Source organism: Salvelinus alpinus, chromosome 1 (genome assembly GCF_045679555.1).
Source record: "Salvelinus alpinus chromosome 1, SLU_Salpinus.1, whole genome shotgun sequence".
Lineage (NCBI taxonomy): Eukaryota > Metazoa > Chordata > Actinopteri > Salmoniformes > Salmonidae > Salvelinus > Salvelinus alpinus.
The window spans coordinates 84,672,099-84,696,504 of record NC_092086.1 but is presented as its reverse complement, the minus strand read 5'-3'; the positions used below and the strand labels follow the sequence as shown (position 1 = coordinate 84,696,504).

At 43.0% G+C, this 24,406-nt stretch overlaps 1 protein-coding gene across 13 annotated transcripts in view; it reads right to left on the bottom strand.

The window, feature by feature from the left end:
- Positions 1-24,406, bottom strand: part of fam222ba (family with sequence similarity 222 member Ba) — a 73,648-nt gene that overhangs the window by 29,028 nt on the left and 20,214 nt on the right. For 3 of the 13 annotated variants that reach the window (XM_071329463.1, XM_071329441.1, XM_071329481.1), the window contains exon 2: positions 7,125-7,215. The exons of 4 other annotated variants lie outside the window; for them this stretch is intronic. The gene's annotated coding sequence lies outside the window, so the exon portion shown is untranslated. Of the gene's footprint in view, positions 1-7,124; positions 7,269-19,075; positions 22,812-24,406 lie in introns of those variants that run through there. 6 more of the 13 variants (XM_071329492.1, XM_071329452.1, XM_071329509.1 and 3 more) reach the window with 4 other exon arrangements.

The window sequence follows — 24,406 nt, the reverse complement described above, 5'->3', positions numbered from 1 at the left end:
ACTGTGGGACCTTATATAGACTTGTGTGCCTTTCCAAATCATGTCCAATCAATTGAAATTTACCTCAGGTGGACTCCAATCAAGTTGTAGAAACATGTCAAGGATGATGAATTGAAACAGGATGCACCTGAGCTCAATTTCGAGTCTAATAGCAAAGGGTCTGAATACTTATGTAAATAAGATATGGTTTTAAGAAATTTGCACAAATTTCTAAACACCTGTTTTCGCTTTGTTATTATGTGAAGATTGCTGAGGATTAGTATTCTTTTTAAATCCATTTTAGAATAAGGCTGTAACGTAACAACATGGGAAAGTATTCAGACCCATTAACTTTTTCCACAAGGCACTGTATATTTTTTACTTCAATGGAGACTTGCTCGCACACTACTTGTTTCAGCAGGAGGGTTGGTAAGGGGCAAGAGAGGAGCAGGGACCGGTGCGTGTGACAGTCTATGAGAGAGGAGCAGAGGCCGGTGTGTGTGACAGTCAGAGAGGAGCAGGGGCCGGTGTGTGTGACAGTCTATGTACGTGGCATGGAATGGAGGGGAGAGAGAGAGAAAGTAGCCAAACCGACTCACGCTAGTTAGACAAACTTGTTGCTGCCATAGTTATCTATCACAGGCCTCCTGAGTGGTGCAGTGGTCTAAGGCAGTGCTAGCTGTGCCACTAGAGATTCTGGGTTCGAGTCCAGGTCCTGTCACAGACAGCCACGGCCGGGAGACCCATGGGGCGGCGCACAATTGGCCCAGCGTCGTCCAGGTTAGGGGAGGGTTTGGCTGGCAGGGATGTCCTTGTCCCATCACGCACTAGCGACTCCTGTGGCGGTCCGGACGCAGTGCACACTGACACAGTCGCCAAGTGGACAGTGTTTCCTCCGACACATTGGTGCAGCTGGCTTCTGGGTTAAGTGGGCATTGTGTCAAGAAGCAGTGCGGCTTGGTTGGGTTGTGTTTAGGATGACGCTCGGCTCTCGACCTTCGCCTCTCCCGAGTCCGTACGGGAGTTGCAGCGATGAGACAATAGTAACTATTGTATACCACGAAATTGGGGAGAAAAAGGGGTAATACATTTTTTTTATTTATTAAAAAAACACTTTTGTCTACCTGGTAGTGCCTCTCTTGACTGAATCAAATTGTTGTAAAGTAGCTAGCTAGCAAGGCTAATTGAGGCTATTTTGCTGCGCTCTACATCCAATGTCTACAACAACTCCATATGAAACAAGAGCCTACCTGTTGCGAAATGTCTTTCCGCAGGAAAGTGGGGCAATTTCATGAATATTCATGAGTCTCGACATATCATCCAACAGGGGCTGTCACACAGATGCTCTACAGAGTCATCTGTTTAGCTAGCTCATGCCGTTTGGGAAACCCAGCTTAAGCTTGATCACCAAATAATAAATAAAAGCATCACCAGCTAGCTACCAATCTATTTCACTGTCCGATCACTCACAAAAACGAGCCCACTAATTGTTATTTTTCCATTCCACAAATGGTCTGTGTTGCTTGATATGATCAAGTTAATCCAAATGTATCAAAGAATAGGTCATGCGTCCACGATTAGTTAGTGGCTACTGCCTGGCCAGTGATCTAGCCAGCTAGATTTCAGTAATTAGCTATCCTCCTAAAAGCGGTGGCCAGTGGATAAACTAGGTTGACGAGTTGAAAATATTTGTCTGAAAACAAACTAGTAGCCAGTTGTTGCATTATGGTGCAATCATATCTAACCAGCTGGCTGGCTCCTGAAGCCTACAGTATGTCCCCATGAGCTCCCGAGTCTAGCTAACGGTAGCTAGCTAGCATTGCAAATGAGCATTTCACTAGCTAGCTGAGCTGTTCAATAAGAAAACGGCTGATATGAATCAAATACTTTAGCTAGCTAGCAAGTCGTCCTCGGAGACAATGTTATTGTGGCGTGGGAATGTCAGATTCATATTTAAATGTTATTGAATTTGGTGGTTACTACTGGTTTCATATCCGAAGCGAGAGAAATTGTCCGCCATGTTTTGTGTTTTGTCAAGGGCTCAGAGTGAAGTCATGCACTCAAGTCTCAACCGAATCACCCAATGGCTTCTATATTAGGATGCATCAATATTTATGAAATTGCCCCTCGCCTTCCGTAGATTGATCATTGTAGCCTACTCTTCATTTAGCCAACTTAAATTCTGCAATTTTTATTCCATTTTGCATTGATTAGAAAAATCCCACTTCACTTCCTACACATGGAGACCGACTGTAGCGTTGCTTTGATTGACCGACAACAACATAGTTAAAAAAAAAAATGGGGCACATTCAAACTCATAAAACTGTTGTTTTAATAAAATGTTGAATGTAATGGTCTATTAAAAAATGAATACTCTCCCAAGTAAATCGAATACTAACGTCCGTTCGGATACTAGAATAACCGTGCCCATCCCTAGTACTGTGCTGTCCAAATTTGTGAACCCAACTGTGGTTTGTGACTACTATGATTTCCCATTGTAGCCAATCCAAATTGTAGAAATTCCGTTACTGATTTGGTATCAGTAAAAAGACTAATTAATCGATAGGCCTATCTTAACGTGTTACTTCTGTGAACTTTCATTATTCTCATGAGGGAGAGAAATGAGAAAATATCTTAGAGGTGTTTTTGGTAACGGAATTTCAAGGCACAAAGCAATGTTTCTTCAATTTCTCCCAAACTAAATATAAGTGTTTATTAGTTGGCAGGTTTTCTTTACTTCAACATGATTGTGTTTTGATGCATTTCTAATACCTTTTAAGACCTTTTCTGGTAGATGTTTTCTAAGACCCCTCTTCTACCTGTTTGACCAGAAATCAAAGCCTTGGCTTATTCCACATTTTTAAATGACAGAAAAAGGTTGAAAAACATATATGCCTTAATTTCTCAGAAATATAGGCTCAGCTTTCATTTCACATGCTCCTATGAACTTCACATGTTGGTGCTCATTGATCCTTTTACATGGAAATGACCAAAAGCACAACTGCAGATAGAGAGATACTACATCTGTAGATTGCACCTTGCACATGTACAAGCCGGACCACAGGAGTATGGTTGCAATTTTCCAGAAATCCTGGTTGGAGGATTCACAGATTTCCTGCTTAATCCCTCCCGATTCCATGAATCTTAAAACTGGGATTTTTCGAAAACCTGGGAATTTTGCAACCCTATACATTTATCGACCAATACTACAGGAGAGAGAGAGAGAGAGAGAGAGAGAGTGTGTGCAGGGTTGGCTAAATGTGAGAATCATGTGGGTTGTAAAGCAGCAGGAAGCTGTGATGTCCCCCGAAGGGACACTAGGGTTTCAGAAGCACTAATGTGTCAAATAGCTGTGGTGTGGGCCTACATCAGAGAAACCTACCACACAGCCACTTATGTATGGAATTACAGGTATGCCCAAGGTAACATTCCCAGCAAAAATGTGTGTATGAGTGCTTCAAAATGTGTGCGTGTGAGATACTGTATGAGTGAGTCAAAATGTGACGTAAAAAGTGTGCGTACTGTGTAGCGTGATTCAAAATGTGGACGTGTGCTTCAAAATGTGTGTGATTGAGTGCATACTGCACAAGCAGGCAGGCAAAGAGAGGAGAGCGGGACAGATGCCAGTGTTGTGTGTTATCTGACTGGTCAAACTAGTGAAAAACAGTTTAATGCCTGTCAGCAGCCCAAACACATGACTGCGCACTCCACCCTCTCCATTTTGGTTTAGTCTCAAATGGCCTTGACTCTGTGTCTGTAGAAATGGCATCCTATTCCCTATATAGTGCACTCTATGGGCCCCAATGGGCCCTGGTCAAATGTAGTGCACTATATAGGGAATAGGGTGCCATTTCAGACCCAGCCTGAGTTTGTGTGTGGACAGAGCCGAGCTAATGCGCAACAGCATTGTTCCAGGCAGGCTAGCGTAGCAGCATAGGGAAATGAAGATGGAGTGGCTTGATTTCATTTATGAGCAGGTGCATCCATTTTGTGCTGCTCTTCCTCTGCCTCGCTCGCTCACATTCAAGCGCTTATCAGAAATTGGACACGCCGGTGACAAATTGAGCCTGCGATTACAGGGAGAAAGAGGAAAGCTTTTAAAGTGCTGCTGATTGGGATCCCAGGCTGTCCTCACATAGGAATCAGAGGTTGGGTTGTGTGTGTACACATGTGGGACAGTGGTTCCCGACACCCCCCTCTCCCTCTCCAGGTGTTTCAACGGCTATCATTTCTCCTCTGAGTGCTCAGCAAACAGATCCAAATCAATGCAGCTGTTCCTCACTGAGGACAGACACACTCGTGAGAGGAGACTTCGGCGTAGGTCAGCAGCAGCACCAGGGTGTAAGGCGGCTTGATTTAGGAGGAGGCTCACTGCAGCTCCAGTAGTCTGAGCTGTGGGAGAGCTAAGGCCATTAAATAATCCTAAAAGGGCTTAACACACACAAACCAGCATGCAGACAGGCTGTGTTACACAACCAGCCGCAGAGCACCGCCGCACTCAGTCTGGCTTGGAACATTTATCCACAGCGCCATTAAACTATCCTGATCTCTTATACATATAGCCTAAATACACACAGACACACACACAGTCAGAGATGCACACCAAAATGTGGTGAGAGACTAAGCCTGCCCTGCCCTCCCTGTATGCCAGGCCCCTTTTCCCTCCATGTGCTGGATTTCCTGGTCGATACAACCCGAAAGCCCAAACAATTATATTTTCTGCCCATGTACAGCAGCAGGTAAGGTCAGCTCAATGGCAATGTTGACATCAACACAGGGCCTGTCTGGGATAAAAGAGATCCTTCTCTGTGGGCCAGGGTGTCTAAAGGTGTGTTGCCAGGGGAAGAGAGTGGCAGACATTCGGTATCCCTTCATGTCCTTTGTGTGTTTGCGCGTATGTGTGTGTGCCCCCACTGCGGAGTGCGCCAGCTCCCGGCCCTTATCCTGCATGGCGAACATCTCTCCCGTGTGTCTGCATGGGAACATCTGGCCCTCCCAGGCTCACAGAGCAGCAGCCAAAGCACACCGCACTGCCCATCCATCTGTCTGTCCAAAGCATACCACACAGTCTATTTATTCACTACATCCGTCTGTCTGTCATAGCCAAAGCATACCAGTCTGTCTGTCTCCCAAAGACAGTCAGCACCTCTCTGCCCTTGCCACTCACTGGGAGAGGAGGAAGCATGGTCTGCATTGCAAATACCCGATTGTCACAAAAGTATTTATTGAGATATTATTCCCGAAAGAACTAGGAGTACACCAGTTATGGTTAAAATGAGCAACACACACACTCTTGCATCATGCCTTCTCAAACTACCTAACTCACAAAGCCATCTGTCCCCTAGCTGTCCAATGGTTAAAGACTGATGAGGCCCGCTCAAAGGTTTATGCAATTGAACGCAACATTAATGCACCCGACAGCACATTCTTCGCCATTGACCCTCTTTCTCCTGCAATAAGGCCCGGAGGCAACAGTCAGGCTGAGATAGCCGACTTGAGCTGATGGAGGGGACTTTGGATGGAGCAGCCTAATGATAAATTAATCCCTCAGTTATGGCTTGGCTAGAATAGCCCAGACCCAACCAGGGCAGCTCAGAGGACAAATTACCTTTATCAAAGTTGACATGAACTGAACACCACCTCAATATCACATCAACACTACACCAACAACATCATATCAACACGGCTTATATAGGCCTACAGGACAGTGTGTACTAGGCCTATTTAAAGTAAATCTGCTGTTGATGTGCACAAGTGGTTATTTCATGTGAACTATTTAGCAGAAATGAGAGACATGACTTGCGCTAACCATCCCATCACCATTCCAGCTGCCATGACATAGCTGCACTTCCTCTGCACCTTCAGGGGGTCTGCTAGTCAGGGATAATTTGGGTCTCTAAAGAGCAGACCCAAGCCCCCCACACACTGCAGAGACAGAGAAAGAGAGAGAGATGGGTGGTACTGGGTAAAGGAATCCTCAGGGCAGGGTGTGGATGGCTGAGCTGTTATACCCTGTTCTGCTCCCTCTCTGTCACATGGGAGAGGCAGGCAGCAGGCAGTGACACAGGTGATTTAGTGAGGAGTCAGGCAGGGTGCAGGGTGGCTTAACACAGCCTGCTGGCCTTAGCAACAGACTTGACTTCCATATGGAGTGCCACTGATAAGGCCCAGCTTGTATGTTCGTTCAGCTAGAGCACTGAATAATGGGGAAGGGAGGAAAAAACAATGGTGATAGGGAAACTGCACAATTAAATACACTCCACATACAAAAACATCGTATAAAATGTGTAGGTCGAGGTATGAGATTGTATTTGACCGTAATAAAAGATGGCATTTGATAAGTTAGAAGTTGTTCGAAAAAACATGCAGCGACTCAAACTCAAAGCGTGCGAATTACAGATGCAGGGAATGAGACTGAATGACAAATGAGTTTGAGGGGGTCTTTAGAGGGGTCTGCAATTCATTTGCTAATCCCTCCATCTAACTGTGCGTGCCTCATCTAACAAGAAGAGAGGTGAGTGGAGTGCTGCTGCTGCTGGTATTAAAAAGCTTGTTGTTCTGGGTGTGTGGGATTCTCTTAGGAAGCATGGCCCTTTGCCCTAAAAGCCTGACCCAGGCTGTTGAATGGGTTCAGCACTTCACACAATTTTTAACTACGTTTGATTAACCCCAAAACTCAAATTGTGCATATAATCTATTAGTTCATAGTGCAGCAGTATGTGGGTGGTGATATGGTGATACAAAGTGTGTGTGTGTGTGTGTGTGTGTTCGAGAGAGAGCGAGCACTGTAAAACAGTCCATTCGGGGGAATTAAAGAAGCCAAAAGGACAGGTTTGTTGTTCTTTCAAAACCAGCTGTCACTAGCAATCAAATCAAAATGTAATTGTCACATGTGCCAAATACAACAGGTGTAAAACTTACAGTGAAATGCTTACTTATAGGCCCTTAACCAACAATGCAGTTAGTGAATATTTACTAAATAAAAAAGCAACAAAATAAGAATAATGAGGCTATATACAGAGGGTACTGGCACCGAGTTAATGTGCAGGGGTATGGGCTAGTCGAGGTAATATGTACATGGGGGTCATTCAGGTCATTCGTTCAAAGAAGAGCAACAGACAGTAGCAATAGAAAGTCAGCAGTACCTTCGTGTATTAGCTCATACATACCACAGTGGTATGATGGTTCCTGTCAGCTTCATGGGAGTAGTACGGAATTTAAGGCAGGCACTCCTCCCTGAGTGGAAAGAAGATTTCCAGAAAGATTAACCCAGCTTCCTTAAATAGCCCCTGACAAGAGGTAAAATCAGACATTACAGGAAGCTATGCTAAACTGCCTCCTCACAGTAATTAGATCAGGAAAATGACTGTCTTTTCCCCCCGTGTTCGCACTGCTGTTGATCAAAACCCTAATGATGGCGTCAGTGGTGTGGGTTGGCAAAATCGAGATCTCCCTATAGGACAGGAGCCTGTCAGGCCCAATTCCTCGCTCTATACAAAAGGAAAAAAAGAGATAGTGGAATGGGACTAACAATACTTTACAAAAAGTAGGCCTAACAAAAGACAAAATAAAACATTCAGGAGAAAAAGTGATCCATAAACTGCACATTGTGAAAATAAACTGTTACAAGAGATTGTCTGGTATTTTTGACGGTAGGCCTAACAAATCATTTCACATCTTTTTATCTGCCTGAGGACTGGGCCTATATCATGTCTTACGAGAGCGAGAGATTTCTTGTTAACAAACTTTAGTTTTGGCAAGTCGTTTAGGATATCTACTTTGTGCATGACACAAGTAATTTTTCCAAACAATTGTTTAAAGACAGATTATTTCACTGTATCACAATTCCAGTGGGTCAGAAGTTTACACACACTAAGTTGACTGTGCCTTTAAACAGCTTGGAAAATTCCAGAAAATTATGTCATGGCTTTAGAAGCTTCTGATAGGCTAATTGACATCATGAGTCAATTGGAGGTGGACCTGTGGATGTATTTCAAGGCCTACCTTCAAACTCAGTGCCTCTTTGCTTGACATGGGGAAATCAAAAGAAATCAGCCAAGACCTCAGGAAAAAAAATGGTAGACCTCCACAAGTCTGGTTCATCCTTGGGAGCAATTTCCAAACACTTGAAGGTACCACGTTCATCTGTACAAACAATAGTACTCAAGTATAAACACCATGGGACCGCGCAGCCGTCATACCGCTCAGGAAGGAGACGCGTTCTGTTTCCTAGAGATGAACATACTTAGGTGCGAAAAGTGCAAATCAATCCCAGAACAGCAGCAAAGGACCTTGTGAAGATGCTGGAGGAAACAGGTACAAAAGTATCTATATCCACAGTAAAACGAGTCCTATATCGACATAACATGAAAGGCCGCTCAGCAAGGAAGAAGCCACTGCTCCAAAACCGCAATAAAAAATCCAGACTATGGTTTGCAACTGGTGTAACTGAGTCAGGTTTGTAGGCCGCCTTGCTCGCACACGCTTTTTCAGTTCTGCCCACAAATGTTCTATAGGATTGAGGTTAGGGCTTTGTAATGGCCACTTGACTTTGTTGTCCTTAAGCCATTTTGCCACAACTATGGAAATATGCTTGGGGTCAATGTTCATTAGGAAGACCCATTTGCGACCAAGCTTTAACTTCCTGACTGATGTCTTGATGTTGCTTCAATATATCCACATAATTTTCCTGCCTCATGATGATCTATTTTGTGAAGTGCACCAGGCCCTCCTGCAGCAAAGCACCCCAACCACATGATGCTGCCACCCCCGTGTTTCACGGTTGAGATGGTGTTCTTCGGCTTGCAAGCATCCCCCTTTTTCCTCCAAACATAACGATGGTCATTATGGCCAAACAGTTCTATTTTTGTTCCATCAGACCACAGGACATTTCTACAAAAAGTACGATCTTTGTCCCCATGTGCAGTTGCAAACCGTAGTCAGGCTTTTTTTAATGGCGGATTTGGAGCAGTGGCTTCTTCCTTGCTGAGCAGCCTTTCAGGTTATGTCGATATAGGACTCGTTTTACTGTGGATAGATACTTTTGTACCTGTTTCCTCCAGCATCTTCACAAGGTCCTTTGCTGTTGTTCTGGGATTGATTTGCACTTTTCGCACCAAAGTACGTTCACCTCTAGGAAACAGAACGCGTCTCCTTCCTGAGCGGTATGACGGCTGCGCGGTCCCATGGTGTTTATATTTTCGCATACTATTCGTTGTACAGATGACCCTGGTACCTTCAGGCATTTGGAAATTGCTCCCAAGGATGAACCAGATTTGTGGAGGTCTACAATTTATTTTCTGAGGACTTTGCTTGACATAATGGGGAAATCAGCCAAGAGGCACTGAGTTTGAAGGTAGACCTTGAAATACAGCCACACCTCCAATTGACTCAAATGATGTCAATTAGCATATCAGAAGCTTCTAAAGCTATGACATCATTTTCGGGAAATTTCCAAGCTGTTTAAAGGCAGAGTCAACTTGGTGTATGTAAACTTCTGACCCACTGGAATTGTGATACAGTGAATTATAAGTGAAATAATCTGTCTGTAAACAATTGTTGGAAAAATTACTTGTGTCATGCACAAAGTAGATGTCCTAACCGACTTGCCAAAACTAGTTTGTTAACAACAAATTTGTGTAGTGGTTGAAAAACAAGTTAATGACTCCAACCTAAGTGTATGTAAACCTCAACTGTATGTATGTGTATATATACACACACATACAGTGAGGAGAACAAGTATTGGATACACTGCCGATTTTGCAGGTTTTCCTCCTTACAAAGCGTGTAGAAGTCTGTAATTTTTATCATAGGTACACTTCAACTGTGAGAGACGGAATCTAAAACAAAGATCCAGAAAATCACATTGTATGATTTTTAAGTAATTCATTTGCATTTTATTGCATGACATAAGTATTTGATACATCAGAAAAGCAGAACTTAATATTTGGTACAGAAACCTTTGTTTGCAATTACAGAGATCATGTTTCCTGTAGTTCTTGACCAGGTTTGCACACACTGCAGCAGGGATTTTGGCCCACTCCTCCATACAGACCTTCTCCAGATCCTTCAGGTTTCGGGGCTGTCGCTGGGCAATACGGACTTTCAGCTCCCTCCAAAGATTTTCTATTGGGTTCAGGTCTGGAGACTGGCTAGGCCACTCCAGGACCTTGAGATGCTTCTTATGCTTCACTCCTTAGTTGCCCTGGCTGTGTGTTTCGGGTCGTTGTCATGCTGGAAGACCCAGCCACGACCCATCTTCAATGCTCTTACTGAGGGAAGGAGGTTTTTGGCCAAGATCTCGCGATACATGGCCCCATCCATCCTCCCCTCAATACGGTGCAGTCGTCCTGTCCCCTTTGCAGAAAAGCATCCCCAAAGAATGATGTTTTCACCTCCATGCTTCACGGTTGGGATGGTGTTCTTGGGGTTGTACTCATCCTTCTTCTTCCTCCAAACACGGCCAGTGGAGTTTAGACCAAAAAGCTCTATTTTTGTCTCATCAGACCACATGACCTTCTCCCCTTCCTCCTCTGGATCATCCAGATGGTCATTGGCAAACTTCAGACGGGCCTGGACATGCACTGGCTTGAGCAGGAGGACCTTGCGTGCACTGCAGGATTTTAATCCATGACGGCGTAGTGGATTAAAAGCACCCCCAGACCATCACATTGCCTCCACCATGCTTGACAGATGGCGTCAAGCACTCCTCTGGCCTCTTAATTTTTTCTGCGTCTCACCAATATTCTTCTTTGTGATCCGAACACCTCATACTTAGATTTGTCTGTCCTTAACACTTTTTTCCAATCTTCCTCTGTCCAGTGTCTTATTTTGCCCATCTTAATCTTTTATTTTTTATATATGTCAGTCTAAGATATGTCTTTTACTTTGCAACTCTGCCTACAAGGCCAGCATCCCGGAGTCGCCTCTTCACTGTTGACATTTAGACTGGTGTTTTGCGGGTACTATTTAATGAAGCTGCCAGTTGAGGACTTCTGAGGCGTCTGTTTCTCAAACTAGATACTCTAATATACTTGTCCTCTTGCTCAGTTGTGCACCGGGGCCTCCCACTCCTCTTCTATTCTGCTTAGAGCCAGTTTGCGCTGTTCTGTGAAGGGAGTATTACAGAGCGTTGTACGAGACCTTCAGTTTCTTGGCAATTTCTCGCATGGAATAGCCTTCATTTCTCAGAACAAGAATAGACTGACGAGTTTCAGAAGGAAGGTCTTTGTTTCTGGCCATTTTGAGCCTGTAATTGAACCCACCCACAAATAGCTAGACCCTAGCGGCACCTGGGGCCTCATTTATCAACCGTGCGTAAATGTCTTACTAAATTCTGGCGTATGTGGAGATTACATTTTTGGGATGTATCAAACTGTTGCACGCAACATATATGCATGTTTTCATTGATAAATCAGAGCCTTATTATATTTGTGTGGTCGTGAACGAGTGCTACAATCCCGCTGGAAAACACCCTCAAATCACCTTTTATTGGTAACAGAACACCCTCATTTGCTGTACGATTTGGAGATGTTGGAACTGGGACAAGACTGTTCCTAAAAGAGAGCACAATGGCAAATTTGATCACAAATTTCTGTTGAGGTGTGGGCAGAATGTTGCAGTGAATTTTCCAAACAAAAAATGCATGCTGCCCAGCGAGTGCCAAACTTTGGCTGCGCATTCTGCAAGATTGGTTGTCCTTTCAAACAATTGAAAAGTAAATGCTACAGCCCACACGTCAATGCAAAAGACTAATTGTCCAATATTTTGTTTATCAATACATGATTGTGCATCCATCTCTTGCCTTTATATAGGCTATGTCATGCTCCTAATACACACAGCAATAGGCTACTGTAGCTTATCCATACTGTCAAGGCTACCTACCGGTCTATTTACTTTGGAGCATGCTTTGCTATTGAATGAGCGATTGATAAAAATGGTAGCCTACTATTTGTTGTGTAGCGGTAATAATTTAAAAGCAGTTATGTCAGAAAAGGACATTTCCTTCAATATGATTTAAGCCTTTATTATAAAAGATAAATGAGGGCCAGGCCCCTGGTCCCTGATGGAGTGAGAGCAGGGGGGCAATTTACGATTCATTACAGAAAGCTGACACGACGGCCTGGCCAACCCGTGCAACAAAACCCTGGATTGTCAAATACAGGAAGACGGGTGATTCCCTTTGACTGAGCACACACACACACAAACTGAGCACACTATACACTCAGTCAGGCTTGCACAAGCACTTTAAAAATGTGGCTCCAGCCTTTCAAATTCCAGCAAGCCTCCATCTCAATCCACGGCAATCTGCAGCTGAATGAAGTGAAAGTACTTCTGTTCTGGGGCCATTTTTCGCAATGTGAGTAATACAAAAAGGATGTGCAGCAGCCGCTACACAACTACATGATAAAAGTTAACATTCTTGCTTCAATTCAATACATCCTTTGTAAACTCCCCCCCACCCCTTTAATAGGAATACATGTAGGCTACACACACACACACACACACTAGCCGGACGTAATGGACAATTTCATAATTCACTCCAGAGCTCGACAACTGCAGACAAAGGAGGCAAAGGAGGGAAATGGCAAGAGATCCGCCAATCATTGATCACTGAAAGATTTCAGACAAAGGGAGTCCAAACAAAACGAGGCTGCTGCTTTTCTTCCCTGTTTTCTTCCCATGTTCTGTGTCACTCAACAGCTCCATTGCAACCAAATCCTCACAATAAAGGAGGTCACTGACAAGAGACTCTCTTACAAGAGCACTGACCCCATTTTAACCCTATATAGGTGGCATTGTGCTGCTAAAACAGGAAGCAAAAGCCCTTTTCAAAGGATGTAGGACCAAGCTAGGAGGTTAAAACAGCACTCTTTATAGTCCTATCTGTAAAGATAATTCATGCTACAAAAAAGGTGGCTCATAGGTGTGGTGGTTAGTGAGGAAAATGCAGCCTAGCCTAACCTTCTCACAAGCAAAACAACTCCAGTAAAAGACTAAAATAGCGTGGCAGATTGAGACTGCACATCACATAATGCATTTTTATGCCCAACTCCTGGGAAAAGAAAGCGTATGACCTAAAACACTTTCTAATATGGAAATGACACTACTTGAACACATCCGATTGCTTGCCGTGACTCGATTCAGAATAAATTGAATATTGACTGCCGTAGTTCCCTGGGTGATTTCCCTGGCTGGATTCTCTGGTATTCATGTCATACTGCCTAACCTAGTGGACTACATCAACACTGACCACCTATGAACTGTGATTACAGCCAGCCAAACTCCCTCCTGCAGAAACACCATCATCAGCCCTGCACTGTACACACACTCCAGGAAATGCAGCCAGCTGAAGAGGACAAAAACATGGGACTAGAGGAGACATAAACAACATACGCTAAACTGGTTTGAGCTGAGCACTGAGCAGCACCCTTGTTTACTACCTCTATAGCAGGGATGTCAAACTCATTCCATGGAGGGCCGAGTTTTTTCTTCTTTTCAATTAAGACCTAGACCAGGGGTTCTTTTTCCACCTGGGGCCCCTATTCCAGCATTGGGGAACATCCCGCACCCCACCTGCGCAAGCTCGCACGCCCCGTCTATTTCTATGGGCACAAGCACTGTTCATGACACAAACTGTTCACACCCCTCTTATTGGTGGAGAGAATTTTGCAGGTTTAAAGCTTAATTCCTGCAATTCTACCCATTTTCTCATGGAGTGCAAAGAAAATGGAGCAGTTTTAAAGCTAATTTTCTTGCAATTCTATACGTGACAAAAAAAATTACAATATCTATGGGCTAAAAAACAGCTGACATGGGCTAAGTGATCTGTACATTTTTGACAAGTTAGAAATAGCTATGCAGGTATGCAATAAGGTATGCAATAACTAACATGACAAGAGAAACTGATGATGCACTACCCAATTTCGAAATTGTACCTTGTGCAATCTACCATTACAACTTTCAAGAGTAAGTTAAAAGCCGGACTAAGTTCCTTTAAAAACATTTGTAAAAAGTATGGGAACCACTTACCTAGACAACCAGGCGAGGGGAGTTCCTTACTAATTAGTTACCTTAATTCATCAATCAAGTACAAGGGTGAAGCGAAAACCCACAGACACACGGCCCTCCGTGGAATGAGTTTGACACGTGCTCTATATTGGTATTAAAACTAGTGCAGTGCATTTCACCCCGGTGCTGATTTCAGGCAGTATTTCAGGCAGTAGCCCAATTCAGCATGCAGTGCAGAGCAGACAGGCGCTGGCTGCTAAATCCACCAGTCTGTGTACAGAGGGCTCAGTCTCTGACTGGTTACTGGCGTTTGGACAATGCAGGTGTCAGACAGAACACAACGCCTGTCTGGAATAGCAATTCAGCTCAGTGCATCTGCGGAGGGACTTGTTTAAAGTGGAGGTCGAACAAGAAGTGACAGTTGGATTTTACTGCTCTGACTGAGTGACAACCTTTGCTAATACTGCAAGTTTTATATTGCCGTATTTCCTCCAGCCTGGCTCCTATGGCTGCTGTCCTCAAGCCTCTCTGACTGTCACTATCAGCAAAAATAGAGAAAGAATCTTCCACTTTTTCTGACTTGGAAACAAACAGCCATTGACTGACATGCAAGAGATTACCCTGTGAAGGTCACAATTTATCCTAGGCTTCAGATCCTTTCACAACAAAAACCCAAGCCCTTTTTACGACAGAACGTCATCTGGCCATTTCCAAATCCCATTCACTATCAGCAACAATGGTCTCTAACAGGACCAGAGGGTTAGGCTGTATAAAGGCCTATATTCTGATTGGCTCTCTCTAACACAAGACACATGTCATTTAACTCTTGCAGAGATGCATAGATGTTCTTACTTTTTCGTACTGGTCCCGTGGGAATCGAACCCACAATCCTGGCGTTGTATGCGCCATGCTCTACCAACTGAGCCACATGGGACCCACACAAGCCATTGAGAAGTGCTGCTGATGATAAACTAAGCAGGTTACGGCAAAGTGCCATAGCACCGACCACCACTCACCTCACTAGCTCTCGCTCGCTCTCTCTCTGCCCAGTTTGCCTCTGCTGCACCCTCACCCAGCCCTGCAGTCAGTGCTGGGTCAGCACTGCTCTGATCTGAGGCTCAGGCTGAGCCACTGACTGCTCAATCAGGCCCACAGAAACACTAGCTCCCTGTCGGCTCAGATAACCAACAGCTTTATCACTTGAGAACACGACAGCCATGACATACTAAGCTCTTTCATACTTCTCATTACATCCAGGGATACATCCAGGGATAAGATTACAAAGGGCAAAAAATATATATATTCTTCTCATGCAAAACTTTCCACAGACAGCGCCTTATCTTCAAACAAGAGTAAATAAAAACATTGACCTCGAAAAACCAGAAGAATGTTGTTTTGGTCACGCTCAGTTTATGTTCTTGTTAAGAAATGATAGTGGATAGGATTTAGCTCAATAGTGGAACAGTACCTCCGTCTCACCATGGGAGTGATGACCAATGGACATGGGGTATTTGAAATATGGCACACCAAAGTTCGCATCCCACAATGTCCAGGATGCGGATTTGAGACCAGGAAAGCAAAAAGGCTGGTGAAATTCAACTAAAAGACAACCTTTGACCCAACCACATCCAAGCGAGTGTCACATTTCAGTAACTAAGCAGGGCCTACAACAAATCACCTGCTGTTTTCTCAGACTTTCACGGTTGTCAGAAAACAAACTCAGACATTGAACTCACGACCAGGATCACAGCCAGCCAGGCCAACTCAGTCTTGTGATTAATTAGAAGAAAGAAAAAAAAGGAAAAAAAAGTATCTATATTGTAATATATCCATCTTGTGTCTCAACCCCGCCAGCTTGATGTTCATGGGGCGGCAGGTAGCCTAGTGGTTAGAGCGTTGGACTAGTAACCAAAAGATTGCAAGAGCGAATCCCTGAGCTGACAAGGTAAAAATCTGCCGTTCTGCCCCTGAACAAGGTAGTTAACCCACCTTTCCTAGGCCGTCATTGAAAATAAGAATTTGTTGTTAACCGACTTGCCTAGTTAAATAAAGGTAAAAAAAAAAAAAAGTCAAGTATCACACTTTCTTCCAGCTCAATTCCCTTATTTCTCCGTCATCACTTGATCTCCACCTTTACTGTAATAGCTGGCATGATCCTGTCTGACCTAGGGCTGTGGGATGTGGCCTAAAAATAATAATTCTGTTCCAATTTATTGGCGATTCACAGTATATACAGTACCATTCAAAAGTGTGGACACCTACTCATTCCAGGGTTTTTCCTTTTACTATTTTCTACATTGTAGAATAATATTGAAGACATCAAAACTATGAAATAACACATATGGAATCATGTAGTAACCAAAAATAAAAAAAAGTGCTTAACAAATCAAAATATATTTTATGTTTGAGATTCTTCAAAGCAGCCACCCTTTGCCTTGATGATAGCTTTACACACTCTTGGCATTCTCTCAACCAGTTTTATGAGGTAGTCACATGAAATGCATTTCAATTAACAGGTGTGCCTTGTTTAAAGTTAATTTATTTCCTTCTTAACTTCACTAGGGTAGGGGGCAGCATTTGAAATTTTGGATGAAAAGCGTGCCCAAATTAAATTGCCTGCTACTCAGGCCCATAAGCTAGGATATGCATATAATTAGTAGATTTTGATAGAAAACACTCTAAGTTTCCAAAACTGTTAAAATAATGTGTGAGTATAACAGAACTGATATGGCAGGCGAAAACACAAGGAAATTCCAACCAGGAAGTACTATTATTTTGAAAGGCTGTTTTTCCATTGAAAGCCTATCCATCATACAAAGACTTAGGACCCAGTTCACGAGCCCTGTGGCTTCCTCTACACGTGGCCAGTCTTTAGGCATTGTTTCAGGCTTTTACTCTGAAAAATGAGGGATACAGCACTTTCAACCAGTAGCCAGTGGAAATTTCCATTCATCAGCCATGTGCCTGATCGGGAATGCGCCTTTCTCGTTTCTCCTTTCCTATTGACGAAGCTTTTGTCCGGTTGAAATATTATTGATTATTTATGACAAAAACAACCGGAGAATTGATTTTAAACATCGGTTGGCATGTTTCTACAAACTTTTATTGTACTTTAAAACTTTGTCTGGACTTAGTGCACGCGTCTTGTGCATTCGGATTACTGGACAAAACGCGAACAAAAAGGAGGTTTTTGGTCATAAAGTGGGACATTATCGAACAAAACAAACATTTATTGTCTAACATGGAGACCTGAGAGTGCCACCAGATGAAGATCAAAGGTAAGTGATTAATTTTAATGCTATTTCTGACTTTTGTGACACCTCAACTGTTATTTGATGTGGCTCTCTGCACTTTCACCGGATGTTTGTTTGAGACCATGTATTTCTGAACATAACACACCAATTTCAAATGAGGTTTTTGGACATAAAGATGAACTTTATCGAACAAAACACACATTAATTGTGTAACATGAAGTCCTGTGAGTAACCTTTGATCTTCAGCAGATGGCAGTGATTAATTTAATCGCTATTTCTGACTTTTGTGAGCCCTCTCCTTGGCTGGAAAATGGCTGTATGGTTTTCTGTAACTAGGCGTTGACCTAACATAATCGTTTGGTGTGCTTTCGCCGTAAAGTCTATTTGAAATCGGACACTGTGGTTGGATTTACAAGAAGTTTATCTTTAAAATGGTGTATAATACTTGTATGTTTGAGGAATTTCAATTATGGGATTTCTGTTTTGAATTTGGCGCCCTGCACTTTCACTGGCTGTTGTCGAGGTGGGACCTTGTACCAGAGAGGTTAATGTGTTTGAGAGTTGCAATGAAAAGATAAAGACAAGACAGATGTGTGCTGTGTTATACTTTGAACCCTGAAGGTTGATTTGATAAATTTTTTTTAAGCAGTTGTGTGTACTGTTCACGTGAACGGGGCATGTTGAATCCCAACGAATCAATCCTGGATGCTCGCGTTGCAAAAAGCAAAGAATAAAAAAAGAGCAGTGACAGGCATGGCTAGCGGAGGAGCTGAATAACTGGAAAAGCCTCCTGCTTTATTTAAGTCTCATGTATGGGAACATTTTGGCTTCCCTGTCAGATATGATGACGGAAGAAGGGTGGTGGACAACACCATTACGGTGTGTAGGCATTGTGCCACAAGAAAGCCGTATGATCATGGAAATACATCGAGCGTGGCCACACATTTAAAGCGTCATCACCCTGGTGAGTCAGTGACGGGAGCCAACTCAGCCAAGAGACAAACTTCTCACCGCGGCATTTAAGCAGCCCTTTGCTGCAGAATCAGACCGGTTTAAAGCCATCACCAAATCTATTGGGATGTTTATCGCCGCAGATATGAGGCCATATTCTGTTGTGGAAAACAAAGAGTTTAAAAATATGGTGAAAGTGCTTGAGCCATGCTACAAAATCCCCTTGCGCACCCACTTCAGTATGAAGATTGTGCCAGATCTTTATGAACAGGAAAATATCAAAATTGTCGACAAATTATCCAAGGCATCCTCTGTTGCCCTCACCACAGATGGGTGGACCTCCATGGCAACGGAAAGCTACGTGACTGACTGCTCACTACACCATAGAGGAGTGGGAGATGTGAAGTCCGGTGCTACAGACACGCCCCTTCTGTGAGAGTCACACAGGCACAAATCCGGCGCAGGTACTGCTAGGAGTAGCAGAGTGGGAGCTAGAGAGGCCCAAATGGCAATATCCCAACCACCACAGATAATGCCAAGAACCAAGTAAATGCAGTGATAGAGGCTAGACTGGGGCCACAGATAGCTTGCTTTGCACATGTGATCAATTTAGCATCCCAAAGGGGAATCTCAGTGAACCAGATCGACCGCCTCCTTGGGAGGATCAGGAAGGTGGTTTCCTTTTTTCACCAAAGCACAACAGCCGCTCATGTGCTTAACACCAAGCAAGAAATGCAACAGCTACCGACCCACAAGCTCATACACGATGTCACAAGATGGAACTCCACTTATGACATGTTGGAGCGCCATCTTGAGCAGCAGGCAACTGTATACTCTGCACTGACAGACAAGACCCTGAAAAAAATTATAAAGATCCTCACCTTGTCTGATGATGATGTAAAACTGGCAGAGGAGGTCCTCCAGGTGCTCAAACCTCTCAAAACGGTTACAACCCTATTGAGCACTGAAACTGCACCACCGTCTGTGTCCATGATCCTACCTCTGAAAACAAGAATTCTACACTCCATGGCACCAAGTGAGGAAGACAGTACCATGACTAGAGATGTCAAGGCTGCCATTAGAAAGGACCTGAACCCCAGATACCCCCCTAATGTACAGGACTACCTTCATAGATCTACTGCACTGGATCCAAGGTTCAAGTCCCTGTCTCACCTAGACCCTTTCCTTACACCGGAGGACATACAGTGATCTCACCACTGAGATTGTTGCCACTGAAGAGGAAAAAATAAAATAAAATGAATGAATTACTTAATAAATATACTGCAGTCTAATCCATTGCAATTAGAATCATCCATTTATTTATTTTTTGAATAATAATGGCTTTTATTAAATGTTATTTCCACAATTATAGTTCTATGAAATATGAAAATAAATAATTAGTTAGTTTAATAGATCAAGTAATTTTTTCTGCAGGGTCAAGCCAGAGAGCCTAAGGGGGTGCCACAGGGTTCAATTCTCTGGCCGACTCTCTTCTCTGTATACATCAATGATGTCTCTCTTGCTGCTGGTGATTTCCTGATCCACCTCTACGCAGACGACACCCTTCTGTATACCTCTGGCCCTTCTTTGGACACTGTGTTAACTAACCTCCAGACGAGCTTCAATGCCATACAACTCTCCTTCCGTGGCCTCCAACTGCTCTTAAATGCAAGTAAAACTAAATGCATGCTCTTCAACCGATCGCTGCCCGCACCTGCCCACCATCACTACTCTGGACGGTTCTGACTTAGAATATGTGGACTAGAGGTCGACCAATTAATCGAAATGGTCGATTAATTAGGGCCGATTTCAAGTTTTCATAACAATCGGTAATCTATATATTTTTTTTTTTACACCTTTATTTAACTAGACAAGTCAGTTAAGAACACATTCTTAATTTCAATGATGGCCTAGGAAAGGTGGGTTAACTGCCTTGTTCAGGGGCAGAACGACAGATTTTTACCTTGTCAGCTAGGGGATTCGTTTTTGCAACATTCCGGTTACTAGTCCAGCGCTCTAACCACCTGCCTTACATTGCACTCCACAAGGAGCCTGCGTGGCAGGCTGACCACCTGTTACGCGAGGGCAGCACGAAGCCAAGGTAAGTTGCTAGCTAGCATTAAACTTATCTTATAAAAAACAAACATAATCACTAGTTAACTACACATGGTTGATGATATTATTAGTTTATCTAGCGTGTCCTGCGTTGCATATAATTGATGCGGTGCCTGTTAAATTCTCATTGAATCACAGCCTACTTCGCCAAATGGGTGATGATTTAACAAGCACATTTGCGGAAAAAAAGCACTGTAGTTGCACCAATGTACCTAACTATAAACATCAATGCCTTTCTTTAAAATCAATACACAAGTATATATTTTTTAACCTGCATATTTAGTTAATATTGCCTGCTAACATGAATTTCTTATAATTAGGGAAATTGTGTCACTTCTCTTGCGTTCCGTGCAAGCAGTCAGGGTATATGCAGCAGTTTGGGCCGCCTGGCTCATTGCGAACTGTGTGAAGTCCATTTATTCCTAACAAAGGCCGTAATTCATTTGCCAGAATTGTACATAATTATGACATAACATTGAAGGTTGTACAATGTAACAGCAATATTTAGACTTATGGATGCCATCCGTTAGATAAAATACGGAACGGTTCTGTATTTCACTGATAGAATAAACGTTTTATTTTCGAAATGATAGTTTCCGGATTTTACCATATTAATGACCTACGGCTCGTATTTCTGTGTGTTATTTTGTTATAATTATATTTGATAGAGCAGTCTGACAGAAGCAGCACGCTCGTAAGCATTCATTCAAACAGCACTTTCGTGCGTTTGCCAGCAGCTCTGTTTATGACTTCAAGCCTATCAACTCCCGAGATTAGGCTGGTGTAACCGATGTGAAATGGCTAGCTAAGTTAGCGGGGTGCGCACTAATAGCATTTCAAACGTCACTCGCTCTGAGACTTGGAGTAGTTGTTCCCCTTGCTCTGCAAGGGCCGCGGCTTTTGTGGAGCTATGGGTAACGATGCTTCGAGGGTGGCTGTTGTCGATGTGTTCCTGGTTCGAGCCCAGGTAGGGGCGAGGAGAGGGACGGAAGCTATACTGTTACACTGGCAATACTAAAGTGCCTATAAGAACATCCAATAGTCAAAGGTATATGAAATATACATTTTATAGAGAAATAGTCCTATAATAACCTCAACCTAAAACTTCTTACCTGGGAATATTGAAGACTCATCTTAAAAGGAACCACCAGCTTTCATATGTTCTCATGTTCTGAGCAAGGAACTCAAACGTTAGCTTTTTTACATGGCACATATTGCACTTTTACTTTCTTCTCCAACACTTTGTTTTTGCATTATTTAAACCAAATTGAACATGTTTCATTATTTATTTGAGGCTAAATTGATTTGATTGATGTATTATATTAAGTTAAAATAAGTGTTCATTCAGTATTGTTGTAATTGTCATTATTACAAATAAATACATTTCAAAAAGAAATTTTTTTTTTTTTTTAAAGAAATCGGCATCGGCTTTTTTTGGTCCTCCAATAATCGGTATCGGCGTTGAAAAATCATAATCGGCCGACCTCTAATGTGGACAACTACAAATACCTAGATGTCTGTTAGACTGTAAACTCTCCTTCCAGACTCACATTAAGCATCTCCACTCCAAAATTAAATCTAGAACCGGCTTCCTATTTCGCAACAAAGCATCCTTCACTCATGCTGCCAAACATATCCTCGTAAAACTGACCATCCTACCGATCCTCGACTTTGGCGATGTCATTTACAAAATAGCCTCCAACACTCTACTCAGCAAATTGGATGCAGTCTATCACAGTGCCATCCGTTCTGTCACCAAAGCCCCATATACTACCCACCACTGCGACCTGTACGCTCTCGTTGGCTGGCCCTTGCTTCATACATCGCCAAACCCACTGGCTCCAGGTCATCTACAAGTCTCTGCTAGGTAAAGGCCCGCCTAATCTCCGCTCACTGGTCACAATAGCAGCACCCACCCGTAGTACGTGCTCCAGCAGGTACATCTCACTGGTCACCCCCAAAGCCAATTGTTCCTTTGGCTGCCTTTCCTTCCAGTTCTCTGCTGCCAATGACTGGAACGAACTGCAAAAATCACTGGAGCTGGAGACTCATATCTCCCTCACTAGCTTTAAGCACCAGCTGTCAGAGCAGCTCACTGCACATAGCTCATCTGTAAATAGCCCATCCAACTACCTCATCCCCATACGGTATTTATTTTGCTCCTTTGCACCCCAGGATCTCTACTTGCACATTCATCTTCTGCACATCTACCATCCCAGTGTTTAATTGCTATATTGTAATTACTTCGCCACCATGGCCTATTTATTGCCTTACCTCTCTTATCCTACCTCATTTGCACATGCTGTATATAGATTTTTTTCTACTGTATTATTGATTGTATGTTTGTTTATTCCATGTGTAACTCTGTGTTGTTGTATGTGTCGAACTGCTTTGCTTTATCTTGGCCAGGTTGCAGTTGCAAATGAGAATTTGTTCAACTAGCCTACCTGGTTAAATTAAAACATTTAAAAGAGCCGACAGGAGCAGACTGAGGCATCTCCTCCACAAAATAATTATGCCATGGAGATTTTCGGGGAAACCTTTGCAAGCAAGGACACAGGGAAGACGTTTGCCAACACCATCAAAGGGGAGGTGGCATCCTACAAGGCAGCAAGTGGCAATTCCAGTGGATGTGCCTGGCACTTCAGCTCCTAGCGAGAGGGTGTTCTCCACGGCAGGGGACATAGTGACTGCAAAGAGGTCTACCCTCTCCCCAGACAATGTAGACATCCTAATCTGTTTGAAAAATAATGTGAAGTTATAAGCTCAGGTCTGCTTTGCTTTCTTTCTTAACTTTTTTTTAAATGTGGACACAGGCTATTTTTTCATTCACTATTGTTCAAAGGAAGCAGGTATCATGCCTCATATTGCTTTAATTTAACAATTGAGTATTCAATATTTTATTTTAATATTTTATTTAAACATTGAAAAGTTCCTTGCTTTAAGTGTTCTTTAAGTAATAAATGGAAAGCAAAGTTATATTTGTCTCCCTTCTTTTTCTTTGCTGATCCCAAAAATGATCCGATCCTTGACTCAAAACCGTGATCCGAACCTTGAGTTTTGTGATCCGGTGCACCACTAACATTCACTAATAACGACCAACTTCTTGTCGCAGGCCTGTCAGAAAATTAACACCACAAGGTCTCAATCTCACGTGCTAGTGAGTAGCCAGCAAATTGTTAGCTGGCAAATAGATCCAATGCACACCTATATAAATGTAGGTACATGACGTAATGACGCCACGTATAATTGTGTGGATCGAGCAGTCAAGCAGTCATTTGAAAGAGTAAGAAAATTTCAGCGAGACAACTCAAAGGCGAAATCCATTAAATCCAAACTAATGGAATTCATTGCCCTTGACATTCAACCGTTCTTTGTCGTGGGTGATGTTGGCTTTCGCGACTGGTCGAGCACCGATACACACTACCAAGTGCACTATTTTTCAGATGCTGCACTACCGGAGTTACACAGTAATAGCTTCACTGCTATTAGCTTCACGACATATATACATACTATTGAACGCCGTTTGGGTCTTTGCGTGTCAAAAAACATACAGTAGCACTGTCAAAGGTGTACAAAAAAGTCTGCAAACAAGCAAACCCCGGCCACGAATGATGTGTTTACAATACCGCGTTGGTAATAAAGCATTATCTGTTCGACTGCAACTTCTGGGGTAGCTAGCTTTAGCTTGGTAGCTAGCTAGCACCAATACAACCAGCCTGAAAACAATGACCAGTAGAAACTGCAGTCATTTTCATTATTCTTAACAATGATTTCGGAATCCTTGAGAGTAAGTATTAGCTAGGTAGCCACTTGTTGTTCGTCTATAGAAATTGAACTTCAGTTCAAGAAAATAAATAGCTAGCCAGCTACTTAACCCTGTTGCCCAAAGCTAATGTTATAAGCAGCCAGCTAGCTTCATCTGGCTAGTGAGGCTCGACTGGACCTTGTTATATGTTGTGAAGCTAGCCACAATAAGGATTAGGCACAATAGTGGACTTTGCCTTCAAAATAAAGGTATGTCATTGACAGTGATGCAAATGAATACAAATAGAATTATGCCATATCTTTATTTTGAAGGCTAATCCTTATTGTGG